This window comes from Bos indicus x Bos taurus, chromosome X (genome assembly GCF_003369695.1).
Source record: "Bos indicus x Bos taurus breed Angus x Brahman F1 hybrid chromosome X, Bos_hybrid_MaternalHap_v2.0, whole genome shotgun sequence".
NCBI classification, from domain to species: Eukaryota; Metazoa; Chordata; class Mammalia; order Artiodactyla; family Bovidae; genus Bos; species Bos indicus x Bos taurus.
Window position 1 is genome coordinate 16,835,740 of NC_040105.1, and position 18,658 is coordinate 16,854,397.

Consider the following 18,658-nt stretch of genomic DNA (forward strand, 5'->3'; position numbering starts at 1 on the left):
CATCACATGGTGAGGGGAATAGAGTATTATGATTGGTTAAGCCTAAGTCACATGCCTCCACTTGAAGTGAAGGGCTAGAGCATTACAATGGGCAGGACCCTTCTCAGATTGTAACCTCTTTATCCTGTTCACTGCTATATTTTCAGGATCTAGTGTCTGGTATATAACAGGTGCTTAACAAATATTTGTTGAATGAGTGGATGAATCATTTCATGAATAGTGTAAACTTTTTTTTTTTTTGGAGGGTCTATAACTTTATTGGAGAATCAGCAGTTCTCATCCACATTAACTGTCTATAGATTTTTGAAAGTGGCAACAGGTACATAGGTAACCAATGTGTAGAGCTTGTTTGGTGAATCTTCACCTTCTTTAGGTTTTCTGGACAACTGCACATGGATATGGTATGGGACATTCCTTATTCTTTTGGCCCAGATGGCTTTACTGAGCCTGGTGTACACCTGGGGCTCCCATCTTCTTGATGACAAATTTCTGGATTTCTTTGAGTGCCTAAGGGGCACGCTTCTTGAACTCACTCCATGGATGCGTTTGTGAACGTTGATAGTTTATTCTCTGTTTACCACCTTGTCAATGGCAGACAGGCCCTTCTTGCTGCCCTTCTTTGTGGGAGCCATTCTGCCGGGCCTGGGTTGGAAAGAGTGTAATCTTTCCTTAGTGAACCTAGAAATCTTCAAAATTGGTGATCTTATGCACACTGAGGATAGGTGTGAAATTTATTGAGATATTCACATGATTTTACCCAGCCAAAGTACAGTTTGTTGTTTTTTTCTTTGTTAAAGTTTCTTCCAAGCAGAAACTAGAGGAATTATGCTAAGACCCATCATATCCACTAACCCTTACATTCTTTTGGCTTTTTGAGGCTTATTCTGATCCTGCTTTGTCTCTGGAAACACAGTCAAGTACACTTTTTCCTCAAAATAAAGTAAATTACTTTAATTTAGATTATCTTTAGTGTCTTAGAGTGAGTACCCTGTAGGCTTTTGTTACTTGAAAGTTTAATAAAGTTTAAATTAAGGTGTTTTTTTCCAACAAAGATAAACATCTCCCCCTCCCAACCCCAGCCTGTATTAGAGTGGCTTCCTTTCAGGATATTGACTGAATCAGGGGTCTTGGTTTCTTTGTTACAAACACTGACTCCTTTGGGGGGAGGGAGGCTCAATTTCCTTATTTCTAAAAGAAGGGGGTTGATCCAGATCAAAGCTACTCAGACTTGACTGCCCATTACAATCACCGAGGAGCTTGAAATAAATACTGACGCTTAGCACCATCCTTAGAGAATCTGATTTAAGTGGTGGAGCCACCAGTATTTTTAAAGCTCTTTAGGGGACTTCCCAGGCAGTCCAGTGGTTAAGACTCTGCCGGCCCAATGAAAGGGGTGCAGGTTCTATCCCCGCTTGGAGAACTAGGACCCCACATGCGATGGGGCCAAATTTTTTTTAATATTTTATTTTATTTAAAAAATTTATTTTAATAAAATAAAATGAGTTTGAGCAAGCTCTGGGAGATGGTGAAGGACAGGGAAGCCTGGCATGCTGCAGTCCACGGGATCACAAAGAGTTGGACACGATGAGCGACTGAGTGAGCGAGCGAATATACAGCCAGAGCTGAGAACTACTGGCTAGATGATTCTAATTTTAAAATGTAGAGTTAGAGTCAGAATGCCGACCTCACTATTTAGGCAAATCACTTAATCTCCCTAGGACTCAGTTTCTCTATTTGCAAAATGGAGACATTAGTAGTACACTGAGTTATCATGAGAATTCAATGACAGGATCCAACCAACATTTTGCTATCCAAAGTTTAGTTCACAAACCTAACCAGTGGTTTCTGCATTACTTGGGTGCTTCTTAGAAATGCAAAATCTCAGGTTTCCCACCCCCAGACCAACTGAAACAAAATCTGCATTTTAAAGATCCCCAAATGATTCTACATGATTCTTAAGGGCTTCTCAGGTGCCCCAGTGGTAAAGAATCTGCCTTTAAGCAAGAGAGGAGGGTTCAATCCCAGGGTCGGGAAGATTCCCTGGAGTAGGAAATGGCAACCTGTGGCAGGGAGGAAGCCAATTCTGACTCCATGCTGGAAACTGTTTCTTTGACTTGCTTTTGTTATTATACTCATACTCAATGGCTTGCCTGGACCCTGCCCCTCTACTTGACTGTAAACTAAAGTGCCTTCATTCTGCTCATGGAGAGAGAATTTGTCCCTGCCCACCTGTGAATAGAAGAGATTAACATACCCCTTCTGAAGGCTGGCCATTCCCTTGGAGATGTTCTGCAATACTGAAGACCCTTCACTTCACTTCCCCACTGCATCTCCCTCTCTGTTCTACCATTTGACTTTAGTTCCTCATTGCTTCTTTCTCTCTCATCTATAAAAGTACCTGGCATCCAGACCCCAGTAAGACGGTTATTTTGAGGTGCTAGCCTGCCATCTTCTTGGTCAGCCGGCTCCCGGATTAAAGTCTCTTCCTTGCCTCAAGACCTCGTCTCCCAGATTGATTGGCCTATCGTGTGGGAAGCAGAGCGAGCTTGGACACGGTAACAGACCCACTCCAGTATTCTTGCTTAGGAAATCTCATGCACAGGGGAGCCTGGCGGGCTACATGGGGTCTCAAAGAGTCAGAAACGACTGAGTGACTGAGCACCAAATGATTCTTATTCATGCTACAATTTGAGAAGCACTGGCATTGAGGATTTAGTAGACTATCCAGCACACAGTAAAGGTTCAGTGTTGGTCGTTACTAATATTTATACTGATAATTCTCAAGATAAATTATTCTATTTCTATCCCTGCCTCTCAAATTTTTTCTGGACCCTCTCATTAATATTTTAGTCTTTGTACCATTTTTTAACCAAAATAAACATTTATTCCCAAAGTTACTCATTATTAATGATGTAAAATACAAATGTTTTAATTATAAGTGGAGAAAACCCAATAACGAAGTTTGGGATTATATTTTTGTAAATTAAATTGAAAATATTTCTCCATTGCCTATCTTCAGTGCCCTTGACAGCCATATAGTTCTTTCTCAGTTTAGAAAAATAAAAATGTCACAAAATTAGGACTGGTCTTTAAAACTATCATGCTTGGTATATTCTATTTTAATGCAGAGTTTATTCAGAGAACAAAAAGATCATTAGTTTAACTTTTTTTTTAATTTTTTAAAATTTAAAAGAAGAGACTTTAATCCGGGAAAAGTGAAATTCCACAACCAGAGAACCCAATGACATCGTGATTAAAAAAAAAATTCCATGTTTTCTGGACTTACAGTTTACCATATTACCAAACAAATTCATAAATCAACACAACCCTAAACCCCAAGCTCATTGAATATAGCATTGGCCACCTGAGACTTCACCAAATCAGTCTCATTTTATAAGACTATTTTCTGATTCTTCTAACATTTATTTTTACTTACTGGTTTTTGCCTAGAAGATTGTTAAATATTTTAGTGACCATGAATTTTCTGACACAGACCCATTTCTTCCATATTCTTCAGGCTCAATCAAGAGAGAACTCAGACACAGATACAAAGACCTTGATGTTCTGTGGGAGGAAAAGAAAATCTATGCTTTCCTTCCCGACATAAGCCTTCTGTTCTATTTCAGAACACTCAAAGACCTTGGCTGAAGCATAAAGATCTAAGAATGCTGCTGCTTGTAATCTTGGTTCAACATATTTCAGTTGATATTGGCTGTTGATACCCATGTCTCTGAGGGTGGGAGCTTTGATTGGCACCTATGTGAATAAGGAAGCAAAGACCACCAGCTACAACCCTAATCACTCCATTTCCCTCCCTTACAAAGGCAGATTTTTTTTGGTATCTGCTTATGAAAGTTAAGGATATTTCTTGTCTTTAGAGAACAGAATTGTTAAGCCTGATCCTCTCATTTTCTTGCTACTTCAAGTGTGGTCCTACGACCAGTAGTGGCACCTATCACCTGGGGGCTAGCTAGAAATGCAGAGTCTCAGGACACACTCCAGGCCTACTTCATCAGAATTTGTGGTGCTTTTTGTTTTTATTTTATATCTTTTTTTTTTTTTAAAACAAGCAATTTTGGGACTTCCCTGGCTGTCCAGTGGTTAAGACTTCGCACTTCCACTGCAGTGGGCGCAAGTTTCATCACTGGTTGGGGAACTAAGATGCCACAAGCTGGGTGGAGCTGCCAAAAAAGTATCATGCCATCCCTTTCCAAAACAGAACTGGTATTTTCTTTTTTTTAATGTGGACCATTTTTAAAGTCTTTATTGAAATTTTTACAATACTATTTCTGTTTTATGTTTTGTTTTTTTTTTTGGCCATGAGACATATGGGATCTTAGCTCCCAGACGAGGGCTCAAACCAACATCCCCGGCATTGGAAGGTGAAATCTTGACCAGTGGGCCACTTGGAAGTCCAAGAAATGGTAGTTTCACAAGATCCCCAAGTGATTTGTATGGACATAAAAATTTAAGAAATACTGTTTTAGACACTTTTATACAATATCTTCTTACTCCATATTTTAAAAAATTGATTTAGGAGAGTATTGATAACTTATCCTGAATATTTTTCCCCTCAAAAGAAATTTTAAAAACTCCCAAATATTAATGTCTTCCATTTTCCCTCATTTGGAGGGAATACTTTTCCCTACATTATCCCCCTTGATTTTCTCATTTTTAGTCATACATTTTATTCATCATTCCAGAAAGTGATTCTGTGAAAAAAGAGGGTGTAAGACTGTTCCTCAGAGCCCCCAGGGACCAAGTGTAAAACCATCAGTCACACCCCTTATGAGGCAACTAATTCCTTATTGTCAATGTGAAGTTCTTTTGTATCCTCAAGGATGGCTTTCACAAACAGAAAATATTAATCAGAGTCTAATTTGGTTCATGGAAATAAAATTTGATTTAAATTAAATTAGCAAATTTTAAAACAAAAACTAAGATCTTTCTTTAGCTTTTAAGATCAACTTACAAATCTTTTTGTTTCTTTATAAATGTAATTGTATTTTATCAGTAATTTTACAGGGCCTTTGCCAATTAATTAAGTTCTTTTAAAAAATTTTAAGCCAAGTTTATACATTTAATAGATTTTATTTTCTGTTTAAAAATATCAGTGGTTTCTTAACAAAGAACCTCAAGATTGTAGCTGATTCTAATAAATCTAATAAATTAATCTTCTAAATAAGTTCTTTCAAATGTCCTAATACGGTTTGCAAACTTGGTAAACTAGTCATCACTAGCCTAAATCAATTAGTCATGTTCACATTTTAAGTTAGAAACATAAGGCCAATTTGTTAGACAATTAAATACTCAAAATTATCTTAAACATTGCAAGTAGATATACACAAAGAATTCCCACATATAAGACAAAAATATTTATACTGTAGGTCTGATTTATTTCTCTAGCTCTACACTTAACTGTAAATCTTCATAGGGTGAAAGCAGAGGTTCTCAAAGGGCTTCCCTAGTGGCACAGTTGGTAAAGAATCCACCAGCTAATGCACGAGATGCAAGGGACGTAGGTTCCATCCCTGGTCAGGAAGATCCCCTGGAGGAGGGCATGGCAACTGACTCCAGTATTTTTGCCTGGAGAATTCCATAGACAGAGGACCCCAGTGTCCTACAGCCCACAAGATCTCAAAGAGTTTGGCGCAACTGAGCACACACAACAACCTCAACAAAACATTCTCAAGCGAGGGTAATTTTGCCTCACAGGGCACATTTGCCAATGTCCAGGGACATTTTTGTTGTCATAATCTGAGTTGGGGAGAAGTTCTGCTGGCATCTAGTGGATAGAGATCAGGGATGTTGCTACACACCCTACAATGCAAAGGACAGTTCCCCACAACAGAGAATTATCCAGTCCAAAATACCAGTGGTGCCAAGGTGGAGAAACCCTGGGTTAAAGGTACCATTTAAGGAGACAATGGTGTCATTGCAAGCAATTTGGGGCCACACACCAAGTGAAATTTGGAGTTATCTTCTCAGCTGACTGAGATTTGGTCAGAATGTTAAGTCTGGAGCTACACACATTCATAACGATCTTTATTACAACTAAACTGCTTTACTGTGCCTACTCCCCTCCCCACGTTTTTTCATAATGGCTATCCCAGCAGAAAACTCCAAGTTCAGATTCCATAAATGAGGTCAGTTTTGCCCTCAGAATCCCCTGAGTAAGTTCAAGTCAAGGCTTATTTACTTTTGTAACTTCTTTTATCTTTTTCATCTGATAAGAGTCAATAAAAAAAAAAAACTTTCAATCCAGAGTGCTTTATTTCACTGTTATGAAATTTTATCCTATCTCAAAGGGCTGAAACACTTGAATGCCTCTTACTGGATTCTATTTGTCAAGTTTACTCTGGCTAGATGATCAAGTTCTAAAGTTATTGTAATACCAATTGTACGTATATATGTAAATTAATTAGTAAAATTATGCTATATTAAAGTATATAATGGCCTTCCCAGGTGGTGCTAGTGGTAAAGAATCCACTTACAATGCTGGAGACCTGGGTTTGATTCCTAGGTCGGGAAGATCCCCCGGAGAAGGGCATGACAACCCACTCCAGTATTCTTGCCTGGAAAATCCCATGGACAGAGGAGCCTGTTGGGCTACAGTCCATGGTGTCACAAAGAACCAGACATGACTGAAGTGACTTAGCACACACTCAAAGTAGATAATAATAGCATATATGATATGTATAGTATATATACATTATGCTGCTGCTGCTGCTAAGTCGCTTCAGTCATGTCCGACTCTGTGCGACCCCATAGACGGCAGCCCACCAGGCTCCCCCATCCTTGGGATTCTCCAGGCAAGAACACTGGAGTGGGTTGCCATTTCCTTCTCCAATGCATGAAAGTGAAAAGTGAAAGTGAAGTCGCTCAGTCGTGTCTGACTCTTCGAGACCCCATGGACTGCAGCCCACCAGGCTCCTCCGTCCATGGGATTTTCCAGGCAAGAGTACTGAGTGGGGTGCCATTGCCTTCTCCATATATACATTATAGGTATATATAAATAATATATATTATTTCATGTCCACTATGTGCCAGGTGCTAATACTGTACATTAATATTGCTCTAGACATAAGAATCACAGTTTAAATTGGCTTATAGGTTCTTGTCTTTCTCTCCATACCCTCAAACTAATCAAGCTTTCCTATCCATTCATTCAGCAAGTATTTATTGAGTATCTATTATGTGCCAGATACTGTGGGAGGTGCTAAAGCTGAGGAAGGGGCCAAGATATACATATTCTCTACTCTCATGACATTCCATTCTAAGGCTGTTTTTAGGATTAAATGAGATAATATATGACAGCCCTTTATACCACCTAAATCACCATGCAAATTCTAAAGATTCAGGCATACAGAGGTTACAGAATATCCAAGTGGGAAAACTTTGTTATCTACAAGGTTTACAGTCATCTCAGGGTTGAATTCTGCAAAGTTTCAATTCTTTCTTCTTTATAACAAAAATCACAAATAAAAAAAAATCACAAATAAACTTGGTTACACTACTCTTGAGTGTGAATGAATAGGGTAGACACAGCCACTAAGAGAGGCTCTACCAACTGCAGTCTATGATGTTCAAAATGGCCCAGAGGGCCAACATCCAGCCAGCAGGTGGGGGGAAGACAGGGAGGACTGTGAATGAGTAGTTGTTTTTTAAATATTTATTTATTTACTTTTGGCTATGCTGGGTCTTTGCTGCTGAGCAGGCTTTCTCTAGCTGCGGTGAGCCGGGACTACTCTTCGTCATGGCACACAGACTTCTTGTTTCGGTGGTTTCTCTTGTTGCAGAACGTGGGCTTAGTCGCTCTGAGGCATGTGGGATCTTCCCAGACCAGGAATCGAACCTGTGTCCTCTGAATTGGCAGGAGGATTCTTAACCACTTGACCACCAGGGAAGTCCATGAATAAGTAGTTTTATGAGCCAGGTCTGGATGGTGCACTTCACTTTTGCTTGCATTTTATTGGTCAAGCTAGAGCTCAGCTATATGGCATATACTGCAGGGAGGCTGGGAAATGCAGTTCACCTAGGTGTTCAGGAGGAAGAAGATCTAGTTTTAGTGATCAGCTAGCCACTCTCTAGCACCTTCATACATGGAAGATTGATTATTACGGTGAACAGGGATATATGAAAACCCTATACTGTGCATCTTAAGTCTTGATACTTGATTCATTTTATACTTCTGAAGCTTAAGACTTACATGTAAAAGAAAGGATAACACGTATGTATGTTAATTTTTTAGGGCAACTCTCTCTGCCTCTTAGAGCCACAGTATTTTCACTTATAAAAGAAAACATTGAAATAATAAAGATTAGAGCATACATTAATAAAATAGAACAATAGAATCAATGAAACAAAAGTTGGTTCTGTGATAAGATCAACAAAATTAATCAATCTTTAGCTATATTGACCAAGATAAAAAGAGAGAAGACTCAAATTAATAAAATCAGAAGTGAAAAGGGGACATCATCATTTACAGTAGCATCAAAAAGAATAAAACACTCAGGAATGAAATTAAAGAAAGAAATGAAAACATATTCTGAAAACTCCCAGGTGGTGCTAGTGGTAAAGAACCCGCCTATCAATGCAGGAGACCTAAGAGACATAGGCTCGATTCCTGGGTTGGGAAGATCCCCTGGAAAAGGAAATAGCAACCCACTCCAGTATTCTTGCCTGGGAAATACCATGGACAGACGAGCCTAGCAGGCTATAGTCCATAGGTTTGCAAGGAGTCAGACATGACTGAAGAGACTTAGCACATTCTGAAAACTATAAGACATTGTTGAAAGAAATTAAAGACCTAGCCAAATGAACAGATATTCATGTTCATGGATCAGAAGAATTAAATTGTTAAGATAGCCATAGTCTGCAACTTGACCTATACATTAAATGCAAAGCCTAAGATGGCTGTTTTTACAGACATTGACAAGCTGTTCCTAAAATTTATATGGACATGTTGAGGACCCAGAATAGCCAAAACAATCTTTAGAAAGAATAACAAATGTGGACTTAAACTTACCAACTTCAAAACCTAATACAAAACTACATTAATCGATAAAGTGTGGTATTGGCATAAGGACAGACACATATATAGATCAATGGAATAGAATTAAGAGTCCAGAAATAAACTTTCACATTTACAGTCAATTGATTTTCAACCAGGGTGCCAAAACAATTCTGTAAAGCAAGAAGAGTCTTTTCAACAAATGGTTCTGGGACAACTGGATACCCACACACAAAGGAATTAAGTTGGATTACTGCTACACCATATACAAAAGTTAACTCAAAATGAGTTAACTTTTGAAGTTAACTTCAAGACTGAAATATGAAAGCAAAAGCTGTAAAACTGTTGGAAAAAATATAGGCCTATGTCTTCCTGGCCTTGGATTAAGTAATGATTTCTTAGACATGATACCAAAAGCACAAACAACAAAATAAAAAATAGATGAATGATACTTTATTAAAATTAACAACTGTTGTGCTTTAAAGGACATCATTAAGAAAATAACAAGAACAATAAACAAGATTAAAAGACAACCCTCAGAATGGGAAAAAATAATTGCAAATGAAACAACTAACAAAGGATTAATCTCCAAAATACACAAAAAACTCATATAGCTCAATATTAGAAAAATGAACAGCCCAATCAGAAAATTGGCAGAAGACCTAAACAGATGTTTTTTCCAAAGAAGACATACGGATGGCTAATAAATACATGAAAAGATGTTCAGCATCACTAATTAGAGAAACGCATATCAAAACTATACAAGGAGTATCACCTCACACCAGTCAGAATGGCCATCATTAAAAATTGTAGAAACAATAAATGCTAGAGAGGATGCAGAGAAAAGGGAAACCTACTACACTGTTTGTGGGAATGTAAACTGATACAGCCATTATGGAGAACAGTATGGAGATTCCTTAAAAATCTGGGAATAAATCTACCATGAAAGTGAAGTCACTCAGTCGTGTCCGACTCTTTGCGACCCCATGGACTGTAGCCTACCAAGCTCCTCCATCCATGGGATTCTTCAGGCAAGAATACTGGAGTGGGTTGCCATTTCCTTCTCCAGGGGATCTTCGCAGCCCAGGGATCAAACCCAGGTTTCCTCGCATTGGAGGCAGATGCTTTAACCTCTGAGCCACTTTGAGAAAGCCACAATTCAAAATGACACATATATTCCAATGTTCATTGCAGCACTATTTACAATACCCAGGACATGGAAGCAATCTAGATGTCCATCTACAGATAAATGGATAAAGAAGATGTGTACATATACACAATGGAATATTACTCAGCCATACAAATGAACACATTTGAGTGAGTTCTAGTGAGGTGGATGAAACTAGAGCCTGTTTTACAGAGTGAAGTAAGTCACAAAGAGAAAAACAAATATGGTATATTAATCCATATATATGAAATCTTGAGAGTCCTTTGGACTGCAAGGAGATCAAACCAGTCAATCCTAAAGGAAATCAATCCTGAACATTCATTGGAAGGGTTGATGCTGAAGCTGAAGCTCCAATACTATCTGCACCTGATCTGAAGAGCCGACTCACTGGAAAAGACCCTGATGCTGGGAAAGATTGAAGGCAGGAGGAGAAGGAGAAGACAGAGGGTGAGATGGTTTCATGGCATCATCGACTCAATGGACATGAGTTTGAGCATGCTCCAGGAGATGGTGAAGGACAGGGAAGCCTGGCGTGCTGCAGTCTATGAGGTCACAAAGAGTCAGATACCACTGAGCGACTGAACAATAACAATGAAATCTAGAAAAATGGAACTGATGAATCCATCTGCAGGGAAGGAATAGAGACATAGATATAGAGAATGGACTTGCTGACACAGAAGGGGAAGGAGAGAGTGGGACGAATGGAGAAAGTAGCATCGACATATATACACTGCTGCTGCTGCTGCTGCTGCTAAGTTGCTGCAGTCGTGTCCGACTCTGTGCAACCCCGTAGACAGCAGCCCACCAGGCTCCCCCGTCCCTGGGATTCTCCAGGCAAAAACACTGGAGTGGGTTGCCATTTCCTTCTCCAGTGCGTGAAAGTGAAGTCACTCAGTCATGCCTGACTCTTAGCGACCCCATGGACCGCAGCCTACCAGGCTCCTCCATCCTTGGGATTTTCCAGGCAAGAGTACTGGAGTAGGGTGCCATTGCCTTCTCCACATATATACACTACCATGTGTAAAATAGATAGCTGGTGAGAAATTGCTATATAATACAGGGAGCCCATCCTGGAGCTCTGTGATGACCTAGAGGGGTGGGATAGGGAGAGTGGAGTGAGGCTCAAGAGAGAGGGAATATATGTCTGATTAAGGCTGATTCACATTGCTGTAGAGAAGGCACAGTCCATGGGGTGCAGTCCATGGGGTCGTGAAGAGTCGGACACAACTGAGCGACTTCACTTTCACTTTTCACTTTCATGCATTGGAGAAGGAAATGGCAACCCACTCCAGTGTTCTTGCCTGGAGAATCCCAGGGTCAGGGGAGCCTGGTGGGCTGCTGTCTATGGGGTCGCACAGAGTCGGACACGACTGAAGCAACTTAGCAGCAGCAGCAGCAGCACATTGCTGTATGGCAGAAACCAACACATTGTAAAGCAATTTTCCTCCAATGAAAAAATAAAAGATAAAGAAAATAACAAGAAAACTACAGATTGAAAGAATATATTTGTGTAGGGGAGGAAAAATTATTTTCCCTCTACATTTTTAGGTTCTTGTCTGAGACTCATCCCCAACCCACACCATAATTAAAAAAAAAAAAGATTAACAGGAGAAAAAAAATAGAAGTTTAAGAACATGTACACCTGTGGTATACAAGTGAGAGACCCAGGGGAACTGAGTAACTCCCTGAAATGGCCCAAGCCCCAACTTCAATACCATCTCCAGCTAAAGACAAAAGGAGATGTTGTGGGTAGAACTGGGGAAAGCCTGTTAAGGGGAGGTGACTAGGAAATGCACAGTAAACAAGGGTAAGGCTGTCAAGCAGATATAAGTTCATGCCTTCGCCATTGATAAGAGTTTCTAGAAATTTAGTCATTCTTTTCTTCCTGGTACAGAGATGGAGACACCCTTACAAGTGGAGATTTTTCCTTATAAATGTAAATGTCTCTAACAAAAGGGCAACTTCCACTCTGTTTTCAGAGACTTTTTTCTGTACCTGCAGCCTCTCCAAAAGAATCAGCTCAAAATAATCAATATGCCAAGGATGCATATTTAGGGGTAGCAAATTCTGCTCCCCCTCACTTGCAAATCATAAAACAGATAAAGGACTTGTTCCTAGAAAATATAAAGAACTCTTACATCTCAATAATAATAATAAAACCACTTTAAAAACAAAGGATCCAGACATCTCTCTAAAATTCACTTCAGTTCAGTTGCTCAGTCGTGTCCAACTCTTTGAGACCCCATGGACTACAGCACGCCAGGCTTCCCTGTCCATCACCAACTCCCAGAGATTACTCAAACTCATGTCCATCGAATCAGTGATGCCATCCAACCATCTCATCCTGTCGTTCCCCTCTCCTCCCACCTTCAATCTTTCCCAGCATCAAGGTCTTTTCCAGTGACTCACTTCTTTGCATCAGGTGGCCAGAGTATTGGAGTTTCAGCTTCAACATCAGTCCTTCCAATGAATATTCAGGAGTAATTTCCTTTAGGATGGACTGGTTGGATCTCCTTGCTGTCCAAGGGACTCTCAAGAATCTTCTCCAACATCACAGTTCAGAAGCATCAATTCTTCGGTGCTCAGCTTTTTTTATAGTCCAACTCTCACATCTATACATGACTACTGGAAAAACCATAGCTTTGACTAGATGGACCTTTGTTGGCAAAGTAACGTCTCTGCTTTTTAGGTTGCTGTCTAGGTTGGTCATAGCTTTTCTTCCAAGGAGCAAGTGTCTTTTAATTTCACGGCTGCAGTCACCATCTGCAGTGATTTTGGAGCCCCTCAAGATAAAGTCTCTCACTGTTTCCATTGTTTCCCCATCTATTTGCCATGAAGTCATGGGACCAGATGCACAAATAGGGACCGGATGCACAAATAGCCGACAAGCACATGAAAATTAGCTCATCACCATTAGTCATCAAGGAAATGCAAATAAAAATCCCAGTGAGATACCATTTCACACCCACGGGGATGGCTATAATAAAAAGAAGAGAAAATAACAAGTAGTGGTATGGATATGGAGAATTGGAACCCTCAGACGCTGCTGGTAGGAATGTAAAATGGTGCAGCTATTTTGGAAAACAGTCTGACAGTTCCTCAAAAAGTTTCATGTAGTTACCATATGATTCAGCAATTCTACTCTTTGGTATATACTCAAGAAAAATGAAAACATATGTCTACACAAAAACTTGCACATGAATGTTCATAGCAGCATTATTCATAATAACTCCAAATTGAAAACAGCCAAATGTCCATCAACTGATGAATGGATAAACAAAATCCTGTATATTCATACAATAAAATACTATTTGACCACGAAAAGGAATGAGGTATTTCTGTGTATTGAATTGATATGACTTCAAATCCATTTGTTCTGATCTAAGAATGAAGTGCTTTAGTTCTAAGAGTGAAGTTGTTTACACGGAGGAGGCTGTGTCAGGATGATGTCATCACATGTGTGGTTGTCGATAAGCACTCAGTAGGTTAGATACTGAGCTACTGAACTTGGGGGAGGAGCCACAGGGTGGGGTCTGTTTAAGCTTTAAATAGGAGCGTTTTGACCAGCAACTATAGAGTGTTCAGTTTGGACGAGTCTATTCTGTTGATCGAAACAGCTCTCCAAAGACCTTGGGGCATTAGCTCCTGCCCAGGCAAAATGACTCTTTGCTGGCAGTGGTGAAAACCATAAATGCCCCCAAAAAGAGATCATCTTGCCAGCCAACAGCAGCGCCTGTGTTCCCTGGCAATATGCTCTACAAATAAGGAACTTGCACTTTTGCGCCCGCAGCTGGATGTCAGCGCTTGGTTGGCTAAGCCAACTCTCCTGAGAACCAAGTCATAGAAGGGTATACCTCATCTAAATTTGGACTTTGTTTTCATCTCCCCTTTGCCTGCAATAGTAGTGTGATTAATCTCTCATTGGTTTGGGATATTTCTTTATTGGCTTATTAAGAGAAATTATCCTGTATGCTATTGGCTTGTGAAATTATTATAATTCCTGCACTGAGCTTGTGTTAAATAGATTATTGGCAAAGACAATCTCAGTCTCTAAGCATAATTTGCTGCCAAACAAAACAGATACTGATAGATGTTACAACATGGATGACTGTAGAAAACACGACAGTAAGCGAAAGAGATCAGTCATAAAAGGCCACAAACTATATATTGTACAATTCCATTTATATGAAATGTCCAGAATAGGGAAATATATAGGGACAGAAAGTAGATTACTGGTTGCCTAGGGCTGGAGCAGGGCAAGGGAGAGGTTTGAGGGAAAATGGGAATTGATTGCTGATGGGTATGGGGTTTCTTTTTAGGGTGATGAAATGGTCTAATATTTATTGTGGTGACAGTTACACAACTGTAATATAAAGAATTTTTAATTGTACACTTTAAACAGTGAGTTGTATGTTATGTGAATTATATCTTTAAAAAACTGTTATTGAAAAAAAAACATTTAGAATGCATTCATTGTTAAGTCATCAGCTGGAATGACCTAGAACTGATCTACCAAAATGAATTCATCAGGGGCCCCCAAGGTGATCAACATTGTCAAACCCCACACAGAGTTTCCTTTTAGGTTATTTCTATAGAATAGCAAAGTGAGTGAGTGTCGCTCAGTCGTGTCCCACTCTTTGGGACCCCATGGACTATACAGTTCATGGAATTCTCCAGGCCAGAATACTGGAGTGGGTAGCCTTTCCCTTCTCCAGGGAATCTTCCCAATCCAGGGATCAAACCCAGGTCTCCCGCACTGCAGGTGGATTCTTTACCAACTGAGCTATCAGGGAAGCCCTACAGAATAGCAAAGCATGTGTCTTTTGTGTGTGTATGTATAATAAGTCTGTGTGTGCACATGCACATGTGTAGGCATTTATATTTTATGAAAAATCTGCATTTAGTCCATATGTTCAAACAAGTACACATCGAAACTCCAGAATTTGGGGGAAACATCACTTCAAATAATATTGTATTCATTGTGAGAAACATTTTCAGATTTCCTCTAGTCTTCCAAAAGATGAGCTATTTTTGAAGTTTCAATGTCTTCCTGCCAGGTGACTCAGAACTTTTAAAAACTTTTGTGAAAGGTGAAAATATTAAAACAGGAGACAGAGAGAAACAGAGATAGATGAGGACAGAAAATTGTTCACATTCCCCACTCTATTCTTTTCTTTCCCATTCTTCTGGTACTTTTAGAAATAATACTTTTTTTCCAACTCTTTTGCTTCTGCTTAAATTCTGTCTTCATCTTTGTTCTCTGTTTCATCAACCTTTGCATCAAGGTTCATACATTCTGGGGTAGGTAGATGGAATTCATTTGCTGTCTGGCATAGTTGGTAGGGCAGGGGTTAGCTGCTGCTACTGCTGAGGTAGTCCCAAACTGTCATATTAATGAAATATTTCTTTGTATATTTGAACTCTTCTCTATCAACCTGTCCCTCTGGAAATTTCTTTCTTTCTTTTTTTTAAAAGAATTTATTTGGCTGCACCAGGCCTTAGTTGCTGCATGTAGGATCTTTAGTTGCAGCAGGTGGGATCTAGTTCCCTGACCAGGGATCAAACCCATGCCCCCTGCACTGGAAGCACAAAGTCTTAGCCATTGGGCCACCAGGGAAGTCCCCTTCTGGACATTTCTTTATTGATTCTACAAACATTCATTTACCTTTTGGGTACCAGGTGCCATGCTAGGCTCTGGGAACACAGAATGAATGAGACTTCTTTACAGACATCAAGGAACTCTGAGTTTTTGTAGTGTTTCTCAATCTTGTTTTCATTATTTCCTCACTTAAGGAGCCTATGTAGACCTCTTTTTCCCATAATAGAGTGCCCTTCACGAAATTTTAAATTCAGAGGTACACTCTATGTCTTTATGGTGCTTTGGAGAGCCCTAAATCACTGCCATACCTAAGCTTTTTGGTCCCTTAGAGGCCATGCCACTCCCATTGAGAATGCATGATTTAGTGGGAGAGAGTGATATATAAGAAGAGGACAAAATGATGTGACATTTTCAAGGGAGAACAAAATGTATCAGATCCCAAAGAAAGGAAAGATTTTACATCCAAATTCCTTAAATGGCAAGATATTGTGCTGGGGTTTTTAGGGATAGAAAAATCAGTAAAACAGGTCTATATCTCCAAAGCATTAACAAAAGAGCAATACTTTCTTCCTGGCTTCCTTTCTTCCTTCCTTCTTTTTTCCTTTCTTCCCCCTTCTTTCTACAAATCATTCTTGATTAACCAGTTAAGTGCCAAGTACTGAATCTTTTTTTTAGCTTTCCTTCCCTAATTCAGTTTTGCTCCCTTCCTTCTTCTCTTCTCAGATCCCACTGCTTTTTTATTCTCTTTTTGATTTATTAGATCCCTTATCACCACTAATGCTTAAATGAATGATAAAAGATTGAAAATATTATCCTTCTGTGGTCAAGACCATTTATGATTTTTCTTCTTAGTTTTATATTAGATCTACTTTTTTCCAGTAGTCATGTATGGACATGAGAACTGAACAATAAAAAAGTCTGGGTGCCAAAGAATTGATGCCTTTGAACTGTGGTGCTGGAGAAGACTTTTGAGAGTTCCTTGGACAGCAAGGAGATCAAACCAGTCAATTCTAAAGGAAATCAACCCTGAATGTTCATTGTAAGGACTGATGCTGAAGCTCCAACTTTGGCCACCTGATACAAAGAACTGACTCATTGGAAAAGACCCTGATGCTAGGAAAGATTGAAGGTGGGAGGAGAAGGGGATGATAAAGGATGAGATGGTTGGATGGCATAACCGACTCAATGGACATGAATTTGCACAAGCTCTAGGAGATGGTGAAGGACAGGGAGGCCTGGCCTGCTGCAGTCCATGGGGTTGCAAAAAGTTGGACATAACTGAATGACTGAACAACAACAAGTTAGAAAACAAAAATTAAGTGAGCTAATTGTATTATTTACTTGTGTAAATTACACTTATAATAGGTAATGTTTAAGTACTATGTTGGTTGGTTTGGATGAAAATCTCATTCTTTCCTAAAAGTGGAATTCAGACTTATGCACTGCTATGATGTGTATTTTCTGTTTGTTTGTTCCTTGGACTTGCACTGAGAAAATTAAAATCTAGAATTGGACTTTGATAAGTCACAATTATCTTAACATATGCATGCCCATGGCAGAACATACCCAGGTGGTAAACTGGTGCCTGGAGTTCCCTAGCTCTAACAAGAGGCTATCTCTGCTTAGTCATGCCATCATTAAAAAAAAAAAAAAAGTCAATCCTATCAACTTGGAAACTATATGTAAGAATTTCAGTGACTAAGAAGATATGAATCATGAAGGTTGTGAAAAGGAAAATTGGATTACATTTATGTGTAATTTAAAATTCATTATGTGTGTGGTTGTCTTACACATTATTTGATACTGAGTTATGTCTAGGCATATAGATTCCAGGACAAGCTTTTAAACATATTTTCTTACTTCACCTCTAAGAAACTAGGGGCCAGTGTGAAGCTACAACTCCAGCCTCTATTTTCAATCTCTGTTCTGATTTTAAAAGCACATTAATTTGCCCAAACACAAGAACATTTATCCATTTATAAAATTAAATTGAAAATATTCAAGTTTTCCAAAGAATGCAATTGAGCTGCTGAACTCCTTGAGCTACCAATAAAGAAAGTCCTTCTCCACACAGACCTTGCTAAAGCCACAAACAGCATCTTACTGAAATTTGCCTAATCACATCTTCCAGAAATGCCCCCAAATGTTTGTTTTGGTTTAAAGGGATAAAAATTGCTTGCCAGTTACTAAAATGTGTGCTTGTGTCTAACTGAATGCCAGCCCTTGAGACTTTCTAATTACACATTCATGAATAAGAAGGATTAATACCATGGAGGAGACAGGAATTGAGACCATCCCCAAGAAAAAGAAATGCAAAAAGGCAAAATGGTTGTCTGAGGAGGCCTTACAAATAGCTGTGAAAAGAAGAGAAGTGAAAGGCAAAGGAGAAGAGGAAAGATATACCCATTTGAATGCAGAGTTCCAAAGAATAGCAAGGAGGGATAAGAAAGCCTTCCTCAGCGATCAATGCAAAGAAATAGAGGAAAACAATAGAATGGGAAAGACTAGAGATATCTTCAAGAAAATGAGAGATACCAAGGGAACATTTCATGCAAAGATGGGCTCGATAAAGGACAGAAATGATAGGGACCTAAACAGAAGCAGAAGATATTAAGAATACAAGAATACACAGAAGAACTGTACAAAAAAGATTTTCACAACCCAGATAATCATGATGGTGTGATCACTGACCTAGAGCCAGACATCCTGGAATGTGAAGTCAAGTGGGCCTTAGGAAGCATCACTACGAACAAAGCTAGTGGAGGTGATGGAATTCCAGTTGAGCTCTTTCAAATCCTGAAAGATGATGCTATGAAAGTGCTGCACTCAATATGCCAGCAAATTTGGAAAACTCAGCAGTGGCCACAGGACTGGAAAA

At 39.4% G+C, this 18,658-nt stretch overlaps 1 pseudogene; it reads right to left on the minus strand.

Moving 5' to 3' along the window:
• Positions 1–266: 266 nt before the first annotated feature.
• Positions 267–632, minus strand: LOC113887571 (annotated as a pseudogene).
• Positions 633–18,658: the final 18,026 nt, after the last annotated feature.